Below are 17,635 nucleotides of genomic sequence, written 5' to 3' on the forward strand. Positions count from 1 at the left end.
CGGAGGGTGTGTGTCGGGCCAGGAGCTGAGAAGGCAGGCGGAGCTAGCGGGAGCCCGCGGGGGGAATGTCGGTGGGTCGTGTGTGGAATGGTTGGCACGACGGAGGAGCGGGCCTATCCCGCACCCGGGAGGGAGGCGGGAGAAGCAGGTCGCCAAGAAAATCAGGAGTTGTTTTGCTCACTGGTGAGCTTGTGGCGCTTAGTGACACGTGCTAGTCCCGCGCTGGTCTCAAAGATCACCTGCTGCAGTCACCTGAAGGGTTTAAATAAAAACACAGGTCCCCTGGACTCGCCCTTCCTTACCCAAACTCAGATCTACAGAACGGAAGTTCCTGTTTGGGAAGAGTTTGGGGAGTGGGAGCAAAGCAGAGCCGTCAAAGAAGGTTGAGAATGAGAACCCCGAAGTACCCGAAGATGGAGAGAGCGAGGGTGTGCCCTTAATGAGCCCCCCCCCCCCCCCAAAGAATTGGCCATCACTGGCAGGTGCAGCAGGGATCAGGAATCGCGGCCAGTGCGGAGGTCGCCCGGGCTGGGCCGATGTTTCCTAGAGAAGGGGCGCGGGGTGGCAGGGGGAAAGGGACCGGCGACCCGGGGGCGCCGGGCTTGAGCGGGCCCGGCGTGGAACGGGAGCCGACGGGCGCCGGGGAAGCCGCGTCGCCGGGCTCGGCTGGGGGTGCGCAGCGCAGCGGCGGGACCCTCTCTACCGCCGTAGGGAGCCGGGGGCGGAGAGCGGGGCTTCCCCGCGGAGACCGTGCGTTGGCTCCACCGCCGCGGCCTTTCCTTCCTCCCGTCCGTCCGCCGCCTCCCGCTCGGGCCTGAGCGCGGGTCCGCGGCCGGCAGGGGGCGCTGCCGCGGCTGCGGGCCTGGTTCCCGGCGGCCGCGGCCTCTGGTCCCCGCTAGGTCCCCGGAGGCCCCCACCCGGTCCACAAGCCACCCCTGAGCCTCACGCCACCGGGGGACGGAAGAGAGTCCCCGGGCCACCGGAGGAGCTGTCTTTTTACGGGCTGGGCTCGATGCAGGAGCAGCGAGGCCTACAGGGAAGCCACATCTGACTCCGGGGGATTTATGGTAATAGGAAAAGGTGAGTGGCTGAACTTTGCCTTCGGGACAGCAGGGGTGAGGGGAGGGAGGGCAGCTTGCCTGACAGAGGAGCACGAACTCCGTTTCTGGGGCAACGTTGACACCGCTAGGCAAGCACTTTGCAAGCATTTCGGGAGGATCTAATTACTAACCAACAAATGATACCGTACGTCTGTTTTTAGGGAGGTCCCTGGACAGTCTTTTAAACTCCGTCTAATTGCTCATTTTCTTTAAAGGCAATGTGACATAAGTGATCGTCAAAGTCTAGTTTGAATCCTAAAACGGCCACTTGAGCTGGAGCCTCGTCCGAGTAAGCGCCCTTACCTGAACATACAGGTTGCAGGCGTGTCCACGGGGCACTGTGAGGGTTAATACACTCAAGCGATAATGCACTCCCTAGCCTACAGGGAGCTCTAACGCATCGGTACATTCCCTTCAGAAATGTTTTCCTAATTCCAAACCCGCCTTCCTATTTTAGGGCCTTTCAAAGTTAGGAATGCCTCTTTTCTGTGGGCCAGGCTGCACTTTGTTTTGTTTATGTTAACCGTTTTTATTCCATACAATCGTTCTCTACATGCATTTTATAGCTTTCCTTTTTATGACGGATGAGCCAATAGTGAAACTTGGCTACTAAGGCCCCTGGTTTACGGCCGGTTCACTGCTGTGTCGTGCATTCTGTGGGTTTTGACAAATGTGTGACATTTTGGCCCCATTGTGTCTTACAGGGTGGTTTCCCTGCCCCCTCCCCCATGCCCTGCCTACTCATCCTTCCCTCCCATCCCCAGCAACCAGTGATCATTCTCTTGTCTCCATGGTTTTGCCTTTTCCAGAATGTCATCCAGTTGGATTCATACAGCACGTAGCCTTTCCAGATCGCCTTGTGAAGTAATTCACATTTAAGGTCCCTCCGTGTCTGTTCGTGAAATGATAGTTCATTTCCCTTTTTGCTGAAGAATCCATTGCCTGCATGGACCACAGTGTATTTATCCATCCACCTACTGAAGGATATCTTGGTTGCTCCCAGGAGTTGGCGATTATGAGTGAAACTGCTCTAAGCATCCGTGTGCAGGGTGTATATGGACGTACATTTTCAACTTATGAGTAGATACCAAAGAGTGCAGTCGCTAAGCCGCATGGTAGGATATGTCTAGTTTTCTAAGGAACTGTCGAACTGTCTTCCATTTTGTATGACTTCCATTTTGCTTCCCCGCCAGCAGTGAATGGGAGTTCCTGCTGTCCTCACCAGCAGTTGTCAGTGCTTTGGATTTTAGCCATTCTAGTAAGTATGTAGTGGTAATTATTGTATGAATTTGCAGTTGCCTAATGACATACAACGTGGAGCGTCTTTTCATATGTTTGTCATCTTTTTTGGTGAGGTGTCTGTTCAGATCTTTCGCTGATTCTTAAAAGCTGGGTTGTTTGTTTTCTTATGCTGACTTTTAAGAGTTCTTTGTATATTGTGGATATTAATATTTTGTCCAGTACCAGTGTTGAAAATCTTTGTCTTTTCACTCTGTTTCTGCTTTGTTCTTTCCACTGCAATGAAAGGGAAATGTGGGAATGTTAAGGGACAGAAACCAGTCAGAGGGCTTCACTCTGTCTTTACATTTGTCGGATGCCACACCGAGCAGTCCCCAGTGGCACTTCCTGGTGCATTCATCAATGTGCCAGAAATGGATTCCTCAGTGTTTGCCGAGCCCTTGACCCAGAGCTGGCACAGGTCACTTGGCAGTGGGTGTAGACCCTGGGGGCATCCAAGTCACTTCCATGTAGGGACAGCCAGGCACTTTCAGGGGGCTTGGCCACTGCTGACCCCTTTTATTCTTTGCCCAGAAGACAGAAATCGTGGGCCTCCAGTGACGTGCCCCCCCATAACTTCTTCAACCTTATTTGGGACACAAAGGCTGAGTTCCTCCGCGATTTATTTATAGAGACATGCATAGTAAAAGAAGAAGTAAGCCAGTTTTTAAATGCAGGCTTCAAGCGGGGGCTGCAGGTGTGGCCTGTGGCTCCTCAGTGCATCTGTGACTCCTTTCTGGAACACCCCCCCCCCACACACACACACACAGACCTTCGTAGGGCCTTGGCAGAACAAAAGACAATAAGCTAGACCGTTAATCCTGTCTGCTTCCCACAGGATGGAAAATCAGTGCGTGGGCAGTGAAAGGGAAGTCCAGCCTCACGGAGGGGCTTTTCCTGTGGGTCTCCAGAACATTCCTCCCACCCCACCCACCTCATGACAAACTGAGGCAATGTCCTAATGCTTCCGGATAACAAAGCGTCTGAGGCTCTGAAGTTCAGTGTGAAAATACGCACATGTTCGGCTGTATTGGAAAGCACGGCAAAGAGAAAGTGAGATTCTCCGCAGTGTGTATGGCCCCAGGGAAAACAAATCATTGTGCAAAGCTGGTTCTGAATCCCAGCTCCCTCCTAAATCGGACTTTCCGCCTAATGGAAAGTGGAGGTGTGTTTGCTGTGGCAATTCATTCTTGATTGAATACAGTTGGAAAAGTCCAGTGAAAGTGGCAGAATGCAGTGGGCCAGGGGCTTATCCCAGGGCCCTCCGCGCGCCGTCTGGGGGGGCCTGAGAAACGTGCACTCCAGGGTCCACCCGGCCCCACAGTGCAGCATACCTGGGAGGGGTGGGGGGGGCTGAGCAGGGACATCTCATAGGCTTCCGGGCTGCTCAGATGTGCACTGATTTTGAAAATCATGAAGTTAAAAGCACAGAGTTTAGAAACTTAAAACCTGGATTTAGATGCGATGTCCCGAGGCTTCAGAATAGCTAAGTATCTTCTCTGAAGTTCAGTATTCATTGAATATGAATTAATTCAATATTAATTGTGGGCCTACAGTGTTGCCTCATAATTCCTTGAACCTTATGTGGGACACAGAAGACTGAGTTCCTCCTTGTTGTATTTGCAGAGACATGTGGAGTAAGGATAAGTGAGCCAGTTTTTAAGCTGAGGCTTCCTGTAGGAGTTGCAGCAGCTGTGTGACTTTGGACAAATATGTAAGTACCTTAATTAAGCTACCGAAAGTACTGAGGCTAAAGTGTTTGCGACACGCGCTAAAACATACGAGAGCTTCTCTGAAGATAAGGAAAAGGGGTCTCAGAAAGTATAGACCGTCCTTCTCTTCTGCTACTGTGTTTTATTCCATAGGAGGTAATGGTAATGACAAGGTTTTGATCCTTATCATGCACCGGGCATTATCCTAAGCACTCCATGCCTTATTTAATCCTCAAACAATCCTTTGAAATAGGTGCCGAGTTGGGGTTTGAACGTGGGACCCCGGAGCCTGGAGCCCTCCCGTCTCCTTGGGTCTGCAGCCCGATAGTAAACTGAAGGAGGAAAATTGCAGTCCACTTCCTGGGCAACAGGGGGAGTCTAGTTCCCCTTTAGCAACCATATGGTAAGAATGTTCAAATAATTATTATTCCGGAGCCTACAGCAGAGCTTTCTCTGATGAGAATTACAAATTGTATCCTTCTTGAGATGCTTACAGTCTAAACCTGAGACGCCCAACTTGGTAGCCATTAGCCACAGGCGGCTGTTTAGGTTTAAATGAACTGATCAGTGGAATATGAGAGTCCAGCTATAGACCCCACACAGACACCAAACACTGATCTTCAATAAAGGGACAAAGGTGATTCAGTGGACAAAGGGTGATCTTTTCAACAAATGGTACTGAAACAATTGTATATTCATATTGAAAAAACTGAACAATCCCCGCCTTGCCCCATATGCAAAGTAGTGCATTTAACGGTCCATTTAACTCAAAATGGACCATACATCGAAAGGAAAAAAGATCTGTAAAATTTACAGATGAAAACGTAGTGAAAAAACCTTTGCGACTTTGGGCTAGGCAAAGATTTCTTAGGTGTTCCACTGAAAACATGACCCATAAGAGACTAAATTAAACTGGGCTTCCTCAGAATTAAAACTCCCCTCTTTGAAAAACATACAGAAATTAAAAAGACAAGTAATCACCTGGGAGAAAATATTTGCACATCACGTATTTGATAAGGGACTTGCATCTAGAATATGTAAAGAACCTTCAAAACTCTGTGATAAGAAAACAATATAATACAAAATGAACACTTCACCGAAGAAGATATACCAATGCCAAATAATCCCATGAAATGATACTCAACATCATGAGAGAGCAGGGAAATAAAAATTAAAACCGCAATGAGAGGGGTGCCTGGGTGGCTCAGTCGGTTAAGCGTCCGACTTTGGCTCAGGTTATGATGGCGCAGTCTGTGAGTTCAGGCCCCTCGTCAGGCTCTGTGCTGACAGCTCGGAGCCTGGAGCCTGCTTCCAAGTCTGTGTCTCCCTCTTTCTCTCTCTCTCTGCACCTCTCCCACTCGCACTCTGTCTGTCTCTCTCTGTTTCTCAAAAATAAACATTAAAAAAAAAAACAGCAATGAGATACCCCTATAGACCTGTCAGAATGGCTACAATTATTGACTGATCATACCCGTTGTTGGCCGGTTCGTGGAGGAACAGGCAGGAATGGTACCACCACTTTGGAGAAGTTTGCCTGTTTCTTAACAAGGTAAACAAAACACCCACCATGATCCAGCCATTCTACTTATAGGAATTTACCCAAGAGAAATGAAAGCCTATGTCTCTGCAAAGATTTGTGCAAGAATGCTCATAGCAGCTTTACGCGTTCATTGCCAAAAAGTGGAAACCACCGAAAAATCCATCAACAGGTGACCTTGTGGCATCTCCACATAATTAAATATTATTCAGCAATAAAATGAAACCAGCAGAGACCACGTGGGTGAATCTCAAAATAATTTTGCTGAATGAAAGAAGCCAGACCCCCCCCCCCAAATATATATATATATATACAGAAGGCATGATTCCATTTACGTTATATCCTAAGGAATGCAAACTAATCTCTAATGACAGAAAGCGGAACAGTGCTTACCTGAGTGTGTGCATGGGGGGTGGGGGTGGGGGCAAAGACAGAGGGATATAAAGGGGTGGCATGAGGAAACTTCTGGACATGCTCTGCATATTCACTATTGTGATTGTGGTAATGCTTTCACAGGCACATGTGTCAAAACATCAATTTTTACACTTCACGTGCAGTTCATTGATGCCTTTTATACCTCAAAATAGCTGTTGAAACTCTTAAATGTTTAAATAAAATTTAAAATTCAGTTGCTCTAGCCGTATATCCAGTGCTCAATAGCCTCATGTAGCTAGTGGCCACCGTATTGGATGAGAACATTCCCGTTATAGCAGAAAGTTCTATCCCACAGTGCTGGTACAAACACAGCATCTCCTGCCCCAGGCTGGCAGGAAGTTCTACTAAAAAGGAACGTTTCTTCTGGCCAAAGGGCCCACTGCCCCTTTTGTCTACAGAGCAAAATGGATGGTGGAGGGGAGGGACATTTGTCACAAGCAATCGTCTGCCATCAGGACAGGCCATTAGAAAGGGGCCAGGTGGCAGGTGCTGCTGGAGGGTAGGGAAAGGGGGTAGGGAAACCTCAGGCTGAGCTCTGAGGCTGGGGAGACCTCCTGCTAAGTGACTTGGGAGGAGGAGAGGGAGGTAGGGGAGGAGGAGGGAGGGGCGCAGAGGTAGCACTGACAAGTGGCAGAATCGTAGAAAGCTCATCTCCTCTAGCGATGGATCTTTTGGTTCAAACTGGACGAGGGAGACAGGACCCTGGACGGGAAGGGATGGGGCCGGATCTCAACAGGATTAAAGACAAAAAGCCACAGGTCTCCTGACGCTGGGAATCTAAGGTGTTGGTGATTAGGAAACTAAGTAGACTTGTGATTGTGTGAGGACTGTCGAGCACGCCCCTTCCTTCAGTCGTACCGTTTGGGAGCACAGGTATCTTGCTCTCTACCTGTGTTCCTCAGACTCCATGCACCCTTAGGTGACCTACCTGTCCAGTGTGTCCGGGGGGGAAGCCACAGCCCCTCCTGACAATAAGTGTTTAAGTGCGTGAAATCAGGCACACAGAATTACAAAGAAACCCCCGGGGGTGTTAAAAGGCAGTTCTGTGCCCAGAGCCTCTCTGTGCGGGACCAGGAACCTCACTGCAGGGCCAACGAGGCCCCGCAGCGAATCTGTTCTCACCCCGATGATTCCGGAATGCAACGGAGTGAGGTGTGGCTGCCCTGGAAATCGGGCCTTTTGGGGATGTAGGGAAGGAGCCCACAGGACAGAGGACTCCTGCCCTCCCCAAGGGCGGCCGCAGGGTCGTCTCAGCCTGTCCTGCGACCAAGTTCAGGCTCCAACTCCTCCTCCTCCAGTATCTATGTTTGAAAATATCCATTTGACAAAAATATGTTGGGGCGGAGGCCTCAGTGCGGCGCTGGGATGAGACCCTCACGTGGAACCGCAGGGGACCCAGGGTCCCGCTGGGTTTGGGGGCGCAGGGGCTGGAGGAGGGGGCGGGCGGCGGGGGGGGGGGGTCGCGACCCCACAGCCTCCCAGCGGGGGGGGGGGGTGCCATGGGGGGGTGGGGAGGTGGGGGAGGTCGCATGCGCCCCGAGGGGTCCCCCAGCTCGCTGGGCGGCTGCGGAACGTTGAGGTGGGCGCACGGGGGGGGGGGGGGGGGGGGGGTGTGAAACTCCCCGCGGCTCGATCCCCAGGCGGGCGGGGACACCCCTGCTCGCCTCTCCTGCCCCTTGTAGCACGAGAGAGAGGCGCCCAGAGGACCTCCCTGCTCCAGAGGAGGCTGCCCCGAGGGCTGCTGTAATGCCAGGACGGAGGATGCTGACTGTCCAGAAAGATGCTGGCGACAGCCCGGTCCCACCTGCGGTGGCCCCTGCTGAAGGCCCACGGGGCCCCGGGAGGACGAGCCAGCCCGGCCACCTGCACGCTCGGAGCCGAAGAGGGCCTGGAGGCCGGGCGGGGAGGTGGGCGCCGGCCAGTGCTCGTCTGCAAGGAGGCGAGAGAGGACACTTTCCAAGAGGCGCGAGACACAGCTTTCCCCAGGGCTGGTGGTCTTGAAAACGCTCCCCTGCTCCCATCAGCCCATCCCCAGGGCCTCAGCCGGATTGTGCCCTGGAGCCCAGACTGGCAGGCATACCCCTTTGGGGTATCTTCTCCCCTTCTCCATCGCCCCGGGATCCTACCCAGCTGCCTCAGGTTTGCGGTCTCTGCATTTGGCTCCATCGTGAAAGGAGAAGGGAGAGATTAGACCTGGGAATATCTGCGGAACAAGAAATGTCTTGCGCATGTGAGCACTCGGTCGGTGCTGGGTGAGTGAAGTGTCCTTCCCAGAAGCAAGAAATGATGATTCTCTGAGTGGACGGTTTAGGACCGCAGGCCTGATTAGAAGAAATCATGAGGGCTTCCCACCCCTAGATCTTTTCCCGACGGAGACAAGAAAAGGCCCTTCTGAGCCGTCAGCCTCCTTAGAACAAGCAGATGGAAAGGCAGGAAAAAAAACAAAGCAAAAACAAATGGCCTCATTTATCTATTTTTAAAATGATACATGTGAGACATGAAGACTTGTTCAAAAACATTTTTGTGTTGAGAGTTAACAGTTAAAAACCCTTCTCGGAGCCCTGATCTTAATTGTCTCCCCAGGGATGACTGCTGTTAATGTGAAGCGTGATCACTCATCCCACTGTCCTCTGGCCCCTGGCCCCTGGGCCTGTGCCTTCCTCCTGGGACCACCTGCTGTCCCACCCAAGCCAGCCACACCTGTAGGCCTTTGCGCTAAAGTTTCCTTCCACCTGGAACCTCCCCCCACCTCCGCCCTTTCTTTTCTCTTTTGGGAAGGGGTATTTTATTTTATTTTTATTACTGTATAACCTTCATGTAGTAAAGTGCACAAACTTTAAAGTGTGCAGCACAGTGAGCTTTTACATAATTCTGTACATAGATATTCACCAGAGTAGAGATATAGATGCCAGCAGGCTAGAAGGCTCCCCCCGCCCCCTGCTTTGAGTCAGTACCCTTCCAGAGGCAACCACTGCTCTGACCCCATCACCACAGATTCCTTTGGTCTGTTCACATGTCCTCTTGTGTCTCCAGCACTTTCTGTGGGAGCGCATTCCCATCGTCCAGGTCTCAGCTCAAATGTCAACTCCCCCCTTCCTTTCCATATCCCTACCCTGTCCATTTTTTTTTTCAGAGCCCGTCACAGTTTGCAATTTCTGTTGGTTTACGTGTACGCAGTTCTTCTCCCCAACTAGAAGGTAAACATCCTCTTCTAGTCACTGCTGTCTCCTGAGCCTGAAGCACAGTGTCTACTGTGTGTAGACGATCAACAAGTATTTATTCAATGAATGAATGTGTGTGTAAATGAAAGGAGGAAATGCCCCAGGTATCAATTTGTACAGTCCTGAATCTAGAACTGATTCTAGTTTGCCCAAATGCTGGCCTCTGCCTCGGGCCGCTGAGCTGCTTGTTACAAGGACAATATTCACCAAATTCAAATGTGAAGACGCAGAAATCCTGGAGCTGTTCCAGCCTGCCTGCGAGCGGAAAGGGGGCTCCTTCTCACCCTATATAACAGGATTTCTTTCTCCACCAGAACGGGCTTTCGCTGCGTGCTGTGGAATCAGTGTTTTATAAACCAACTCCGCTTTGGCTCCATAAAAAGCCTCTCAACAGTGGCAATCTCTGCTGGAGTGAGAGAGGATGCCGTTTTTTGAAACTTCCTTTCTATGTTGTTATGTTTTAAAAGCCAGCACATAATAACCTCTTAAAGAGTTTTAATGGTGAAATACACTTAACATGAAATTTACCACTTAACCAATTTTTAAGGATACATACGGTTCGGCAGTGTTAAGTACATTCACACTGTGCAACCAATCTCTGAGCTGTTTGCATTTGCAAAACTAGAACTCTGTAGCCATTAAACGGCTCCCCATTCCCTCCCCCCGCCCACCCCCCCCCCCCCCCCCGCCCCGTGAACCTGCAGCAACCACCATTGTACGTTCTGTCTCTGTGAATTTGACTACTCTAGGAACCTCACATTGAGTGGAATCTGTGATATTCAGTATTTGTCTTAGCGCCCGGCGTATTCACTTAGCAAAATGTCTCCAAGAGGCAACCATGTTGTCGCATGGGTCAGAATTTCCTTCCTTATTAAGGCTGAATAATAATTCCAGCGTATGTGTGTGACATATTTCATTTATCTTTTCATCTCTTGATGGAGACTTGGGTTGCTTCTGCCTTTGGCTATTGTGAATAATCCTGCTGTAAATAAAGCAGAGCATCTCTTCGAGGCCCTGCCTTCAGTTGTTGGGGGCATTTATCCACAAATGGAATTGCTGGGTCATATGGGTAGTTCTGCTTTTAATTTTTTGAGGCACTGCTGTGCTCTTTTCCGGAGCATGGCATCATTTCGTATTCCCGCCAGCAGTGGATAAGTATTCTGATTTCTCCACATCCTCGCCGACCCTTGATATTTTCTGGTTTCTGGAGAGTGGCCATCATAATCGGGGGGAGGTGATAGCTCATGGTGGTTTTGATTTGAATTTCCCTGATAGGCTGTGATGTTGAGAGCATCTTTTCAAGTGCTTGTTGGCCATTTGTACATCTTCTTTGGCAAAATGTCTGTTCAAGTCCTGTGCCCATTTTTTAATCAGTTTGGTTTTGTTGGTGGTGGTGGTGTTGGTTTCTGAGCACATATTTTTAAACTCAGAAAGGAATGTTATAAAGAGAGGGGGAGAGAGCATCCAGAAGGCCAGTCAAGAGAGTGTAGCGGTTAAAAGCTTGGGCTCTGAAATTAGAACGTTCAGTCACCATAATTATTGAGTGCCTTCTATATAAGTCAGGATCGGCTAACTAACACACGACCCTAAAAGCTCAGTGAACTAATGCAATAAAAGTCTTGCTCGCTTACCTCAAGTTCAATGGGATCTGAGATGGAAAAAGGATGGAAGCTAGGGAGGGTCAGTAGGTCATCCAGGGACTCTGGGTCGTGTAGTCATTTAGGGACCTGGGCTGCATCCATCCTGTGACACTGACGTCCACAACATATGCCTCCAAGGTCACCTTGGGAGGGGATAAAAGGGAAAATTACATAAGGGTAACCTTTTATGGACCAGTCTTTGCCTGTCTTACATCAGTCTAATCTTGTAACGCCGCCCCACCCACTACGAAGGAGACTGGGAAACATCCTTTTCCTGTGTGCCCAAGAGGAAGGGAAATTGCACTGTCTCTGCAACAGTACGTCGCTTTGGTCACCAGACCATCTCATTCTTCTTCCCACACACAGAAATACTCATCCCCTTCTCTAGGGAGACAACCCAAAGTCGCATCCAGGATCTCCGGGTCGCGTACGTTCTTTTCCCTTGAGACCACATGATCCGGCGACCAGGGCACTAAGGGGGACAAGTTGTCTGCCCCACACCCCACAGCCGACACACAGTCATGAAGTAGAAATAACGAAACTCCCATTGAGAAAAGGGAGAGTGCTGTAGCCCCTGGTCCAGGGAAGTGATAGACTCCTTCCTGTGAGACGGGCTTTGTGAGGGTTCCCTGCTCTGGGAAAGGGCGAAGTTCCCGGATTAGGTTCTGGTCTGAAGGGCGGGCCCTTCCCGTTTTCCTCCATGATCTCATCCTCACCTCACAGGAGTCTTTCCTTCCTCCTGATCTCCCCGGACTCTACCCGAAGCCTTCTTTGCGGAAGAATTCCTTTTCCTTGACAACATCCAGCTCTTGGAGTTGTTCTTCTTGCTCACGTGTCTGCCAGAGTCAAGGACGTTTTTAAGGGTGACTTCATGACGTCTCAGGCACTAATTCTCTCAGAAGGTCGTGGGCTTGGTGAGGTGGGGAGAACCCTGCAAAGGGCAAGGCCTACTGGAAACCCACACAGAGATATGGACTGACTGGTTGGACACAAGAGTCTGGCCCGTGGGGCGTAGTCCGGGCTGGAGAGGGACACTGGGGAGCCATCACCATATTGCTGGCATTTATCAACAGGCTGGTGCGCGTAGACAGGCCAGAGAGGAGGTCCAAAGACCGAGCCCTGGCTCACTCCAGTGGCCAGAGAGGTGAGGAGGCGCCCACCAACAGAGGAAGGGAAGGACCTGGGAGTAGGTGAAAATCCAGAAGAGTGTGGTGTCTGGGAAGACAAGTGATGCACGTGTCTCCAGGCAGGGGTGCTGACAGGTCGCTAAGGTGAGGACTGAGGCTTGACAACGGAGGAGGCGACCGGTGACTCTGGCAAGGGCGGTTTCCACGGAGCAGCGGAGTAAGAGGCTGAGTGGCGTGGCTCCAGCCAACAAGGGGAGGGGAAAAGCGAGTGACCGTGACTGTGAACAGAAGAGTCTTGCTGCAAAGGTGAGCAGGGACAGTTGGCCCCCGCACCCCGAGAGAGGGAGGGCACGGGGTGTGACGCAGATGCTGGGGGGGGGGTGGGGGCGGGGCGGTGGGAAATGAAGTCTGAGGAAATGACACTCGTAGTGTGAAGTTAGGACCCGATGAGCAGCTGGCGGGGGGGGGGGGGTGGTGGTGGACGAAGAGGCGTTTGAGGGGGTCTGACGAGGGGAAAGCAGGCAGGAGTGGACCGGGGAGATGGGCGAGTGTGGGGCAGCAGGAAGGGCCCCGGGTGGTCGGTCGTGTGCGTGTGTGCATAAGGAGAGGCGGCCCCGTGGGGCTGGTGACTCTCTTCAGCAGATGCAGCCACATGAGCACGGACATGGAGCCAGCAGGGGTGTGATTTAACTGAGGCGCCCATGTTCTCAGGTGTTTAGACAAGACTAGGCCTCCAGCTGTCCTGGGCCCAGCTGTCCCGGGCCTCTGGTTGTCCTGGGCCTCTACCTGTCCTGGGCCCAGGTATCCTGGGCCTCCCGCTGTCCTGGGCCTCCAGCTTGCAGATGGCAGGCCTCCATAGTTGCATGAGCCAGTCCCTCGTAATAAATCTTTCTGTAGATCTGCATATATCCTATTGGTTCTGTCTTTCTGGAGACCCCTATTACAAGGCATACTGGGGAAGTGAGGAGGGAAGGGTGAGGGGTGGCGGGCTTAGGGAAGAGGGAGGGGTAAGTCCTGGAAGAGCAATGGGAAAACCTGGCCCTCGCTGGCCCGGAGGGGAGGACGGGCATCACCTGAGGGGCTCCCAGCCGCAGTGCCCTCAGGACCGGAGCCCGGTTTGGTCTGAGCGTGAAGGGGAAGAGAACATTCAGGGACGAGATTGTAAATGCAGGAAGCCTGGGGAATCAGAGAGGGTAGGAGACAGGATCCCAGGAGGGACGCACGACACTGTGAAAGGCTTCATGCATCAGGGGAAAGGCTTTGGGTCTCAGATCTGTAGTGGACACACCAGGCTCACAAGACAGGGGTGCAGTCCTGATGCCAGAGCCCAGACTCTCCCCTGTGTCCCAGGCTTCTTAGTGGGAAACACGGGAGTCTCTTGTCTACTCCTATTCCTGAAAACCCTAGCACTCCAATCATCTTTCCTTTCCTACAAGAGGACCCCTAGGTCAGTGGTTTAAACCCTTCTGGGCTCACAGATGCCTCCAAGGTGCTGGACAAACTCTATGGAATTTTTCCCAGAAAAATGCACAGGCCCGCAAGGTGTCACCTGCTGCTTCCAGGGGTCACGAGGTGTCACCCGCTGCTTCCAGGGGTCATGGGTTTTCTGAGACCCATCCGGAGCCCTCAGGATGATACGCCCTGCCCTCTGGCCTCCACCTCTCAAGGAGGTAGAGCTGAGGTGAACGGCAGGTTGGTCCTAGAACAAAACGGCCCAGTGGCCCTGATGTGACCTCCATCAGTAGAGCCGGTTTTAAGGGCCAGGTGACCACGCCACCGTTTCCGCAGCTCGCCGCTTTGTCGGAAATCTCCCTGGCTGCTGCCTGGACACCAGGGCAGAGGAGGAGGCATTTAGACAGAAAAGTGAGGAGGGGCCTCCTCAGCCGGGAGTCCGGGGGGGGGGGGGGGGGGGGCGTGGTGCGGCTCTGTGCCACCCAGGGCCCGTGAAGATCATCCTGCAGCCCCCGCACGGCACTAAGTAGGTCACCCGGCCTGCTCAGGAGCCCTTTGGAAGTGTCCTCCTCGGTCAGCAAGGCAGCCCTGTCTGGGAAGCTTCCGGGCACTCCTGTCTTGTGAGCATCCAACACCACCCCAAAAAGCCGGTTGGGGCGTGGCTAGGACTTATGGGCACCCTCCCCCCAGAGCCCCACAGGGAGTCCCTCCGATGGATGCTTCGTGCTCTTTTCCAGTCTCCAAATTAACAACCACCTCCAACTGGAAATCACACTTCCGCGTGGGAGCAGAAAAGGCAGCTGTGCAGACGGACCAGGGCTTGGAAGTAAGTAACCCCACGGAGGCAGCAGGCTTTAGCCGGAAAGAACCTGCTCAGGAGGCCTGAAGAGGTTTGCACAGATGCCCCTGGGGAATTCGCAGGACCTTGGCTTAGCTTGCTGGCCAGACATGTCTCATTCTCTGGGTCCCCAGGAGTCCCTGGCTTTTTCTGTCTTTTCCTGTCTTTTCATCTGATGCTAAAGAAACCCAGCCATTGTTTCACACTGGAAAGGGAACAATGCATTTGCCTTCTCCTTCTCCCCTCCTGGCCTCCCGTTTACCGGAGAAGATGAAGACTCTAAACAGTAATCACGATAAAAGCAGCCCTTAACCTCACTAACGATAGCAAGAATAAGGAACATCAAAGTAAGCAGCTATCTTAGTCATTAGGGCATTAAAATGTACTCAGGGTGGATATGCTGAGAAACCAGGGCTCCTGTGTGTTTTGATGACAATGCTGAGGCCTAATTTCTAGGCAATTGCTACCAGATCCCTATCACCCACATAGAATATTATCATTTCCTAGACCAGTAGGGCCCATGCTATCTGCTCAAGTTAGGCCCTTTTCATCGTAAGACTCTTAAGTTACTTAAAAAAAAAAAAAGTTCACTTTCAGGATACCCGTGACAGGTGACGACTGGCATGGGACACTATCAGGGGTTGGGGGCTCTGCACGCTGGCCAGCAGGACCCTAGTCCCCGAGCGTCTCTGCTTCTCCCTAGACGCCCTCCCCTGGGTGTTCCCCGGCCCTCCACTGGCTTCCTCTACCTACTCACGGATCCTGTTCTCTCCAGACCTCTCCAGATCTCTGAGTCCCCTTCCATCACCGACTGCCTCTTAGCTCTGATTTCTGAGAGAGGAGTGGACTGGCCCTTGTATTAGTTTGCTAAGGCTGTCCTCAGAACTGGCCCACATCTGTTCTGATCAGCTATGGAGAGTGTGTCTTAGGCCGCACGACATGGCTACAAGTGGGGACAGCTTGCTTCTCCTAGAAAGGGCATGCATCTATCTTAAGAGACCCCATAACATGCCATCCAGTAGAAATACACTGGCATCTCATCCGAAGCCACTGCCAATTACTGTCCCAGACAGAGTAGGGCAGGGCCGTTTCAGAAACTGCTTGCTCATCACAGAGTCACTTTCATCCCTGGTTATGTTGGTGTCCCTTCCAGATATTTCTCTCCATTCGGCAGTCCATTTACTAAATGGTTCATGTAAGCACAGCCACTATAGTTACCATATGACACTGAAGTAGGAAGGACAAATTGCATGGGCACAAAGAGCCACCTTCTTCTCACTTACCTCCTGGACCCAGAAACTCCAGTGATGACAGGGGTGGCGACATCATCGTGACTTGTCCGCAGTCAGTCGTGAGTCTGCAGATGCCATCCTAGCCTCACGGTGTTGGACCTCCACTATTAGATTAACCACCGGTGGGCAGTGGGAGAATTTGGGGTCCCCACGTGGCCTCACTCCTTTGCCCCGCAGTGACTTTTGGTTACTTGATGTGACTTCTGGAGACTCTGCCTGCTGGAAGATTTATTCCACACTGCGGCCGGTGCCTACACCACAGGAAGAGCCACCTGGCTTTCCAGCTCTGTTCTGAGGTCTCCGGATTAACTGAGGGACCAAGAATCCTTGCAACACTCCTTTGAGGGAGACACGCCCCTTTTTATTAGGCTGGGATTTTTATGATGCTCTAGCCCCTGCAGAACCTGTGGGAGCTGCCCCTCAGTTTCTTGCTCTGGGGTATTTGGGCTTATAGATGGATGATTTTACAGCTCCATGGGTTTGGATCACCACGGCCAGCTCTCAGTAGCTACCACTGGGCCTAAAAGACCATAGTCCCACAGCCTTCTTTGCTTACTAATGACCCGGGCTGGCCTCTCCACGCTAGTGGCCGGCATGGAGTGCGAGGGCGTGAGAGCCTAGCATTTTCCTCCTGGATCTGATTTTGACCTTATTGCATGATGGCAGTGGAGAGCTTTGACACACAAGTTGTGGGTGGGGCAGGCACAGAGAAACACCCACTGCAGGCTATCATGATGTTGTATGAAATTCAACGACATTTAAAAATAAACTCAGTCACTTTGGCAGGTGGTCAATGGGTTGGCATTTCCATACACAGTGTCACTCACCCCATGGAGGGCCCCAGGTGGCCCACACTCGGCTTCCCCAATTGGGATCACATGTGAGCCTCCAAATAATCCTGGTTTTAGGATTCCCCGTCTTATAACGGGGGAAAGTGAGGCAGAGAACATTTAAGTGATTTGTTCAGGGTGACAGGGCAAGAGTAAGGACCTTAATTTCTTCACTTTTAGCCCTATTCTGGGCCTTTTGTTTGATGTGAGAAAGTCTGTATAATTTTAGCAAGGAGGTGTGTCCACGAGGGGTGTTTCTCAAGAAAGGAAGGGCAGCCTCACTAAATGCTTAAGAAGGTCAACGTCCTTTATGCCTCCAGGCTTCCTCGTTGCCTGTCTCGGTGCCCTTGTTATCTCTGTTAGAAATTCACTTTGCTTTCTGCGGTGCTCACTACACATTGTTCTGCTGGGGCAGAACGAATAATTAACTCGCGGGCTTGGCCATCCCTTTGTCCTGAGCACTTAGCGAGCTCCCTCTTTCTCCTCTGGAGATCAAAACCTTCATCCCTTTTTCTGGTTTCCTTTGATGCAAGCCTTTATGGCTGGGAGGATGTACTTGTCAGTTGCTGTTCTAAGGACTCACGAAGGTCATCATTTCGGTCCCTGCTTCTGTGAGAAGGATGAATTTGAAGGAAGGCAAGCCACCAGCCCTCCCCTTCCTCCACTTCGTTTGTTTGTGTGTTTACATCATCTCTTTTCAGCAGTCATTGTCCTGTGTATGAAAATATGAACCCTTATTTTGACAGCTGGGCAGTGTCTTTGATTTTGGAAGATGTCGCTTGGGAAAGGTGGGGGTGACAGCAGATGGGCAGCAGCCAGTCCGCGCTGCAGTTGCCCTGCGCACAGCTGTGGGTGGCTACAGTGGGATTTGGGATGAGGGGTGCCTTTCCGTCTGTTCCGTGTTTTGCCAAGTTCCCGGGGCTGGATATCACTAGGCTGCAAGCCGCGCGCTCTGAGCTGTTAGAACCAGGAGTTCCCGGCATCAGGGAAGAGGGAAGGAGGTGGACGGAGGAGACAGGAGAGGAAAAGTAAGAAGAGAGCTGAGAGCCCCCCCAACAGGTGCAGTCCGAGTGCCGGGAGTGGGCCATGATGCGGGGGGAGAAATCCCAGGAAGAGAAAGGGGGACCTAAGGAGGTGGTAACAGAGTGCCGGGTGCATGGATGGGCCAGTCGC

At 51.9% G+C, this 17,635-nt stretch overlaps 1 long non-coding RNA gene across 1 annotated transcript; it reads left to right on the forward strand.

Annotated features, from left to right (window-relative positions):
- The first annotated feature begins 104 nt into the window (after positions 1-104).
- LOC147575669 (uncharacterized) lies at positions 105-17,205 on the forward strand. The gene is made up of 7 exons (XR_015242611.1): positions 105-1,080; positions 1,316-2,215; positions 2,294-2,358; positions 3,217-3,446; positions 4,005-4,092; positions 9,196-12,356; positions 14,240-17,205. It is a non-coding gene; the product is annotated as an uncharacterized LOC147575669 (long non-coding RNA).
- The last annotated feature ends 430 nt before the right edge of the window (positions 17,206-17,635 follow it).

This window comes from Puma concolor, chromosome D3 (assembly GCF_028749965.1).
Source record: "Puma concolor isolate L17-30 chromosome D3, mPumCon1.1.hap2, whole genome shotgun sequence".
Classification (NCBI taxonomy): Eukaryota; Metazoa; Chordata; class Mammalia; order Carnivora; family Felidae; genus Puma; species Puma concolor.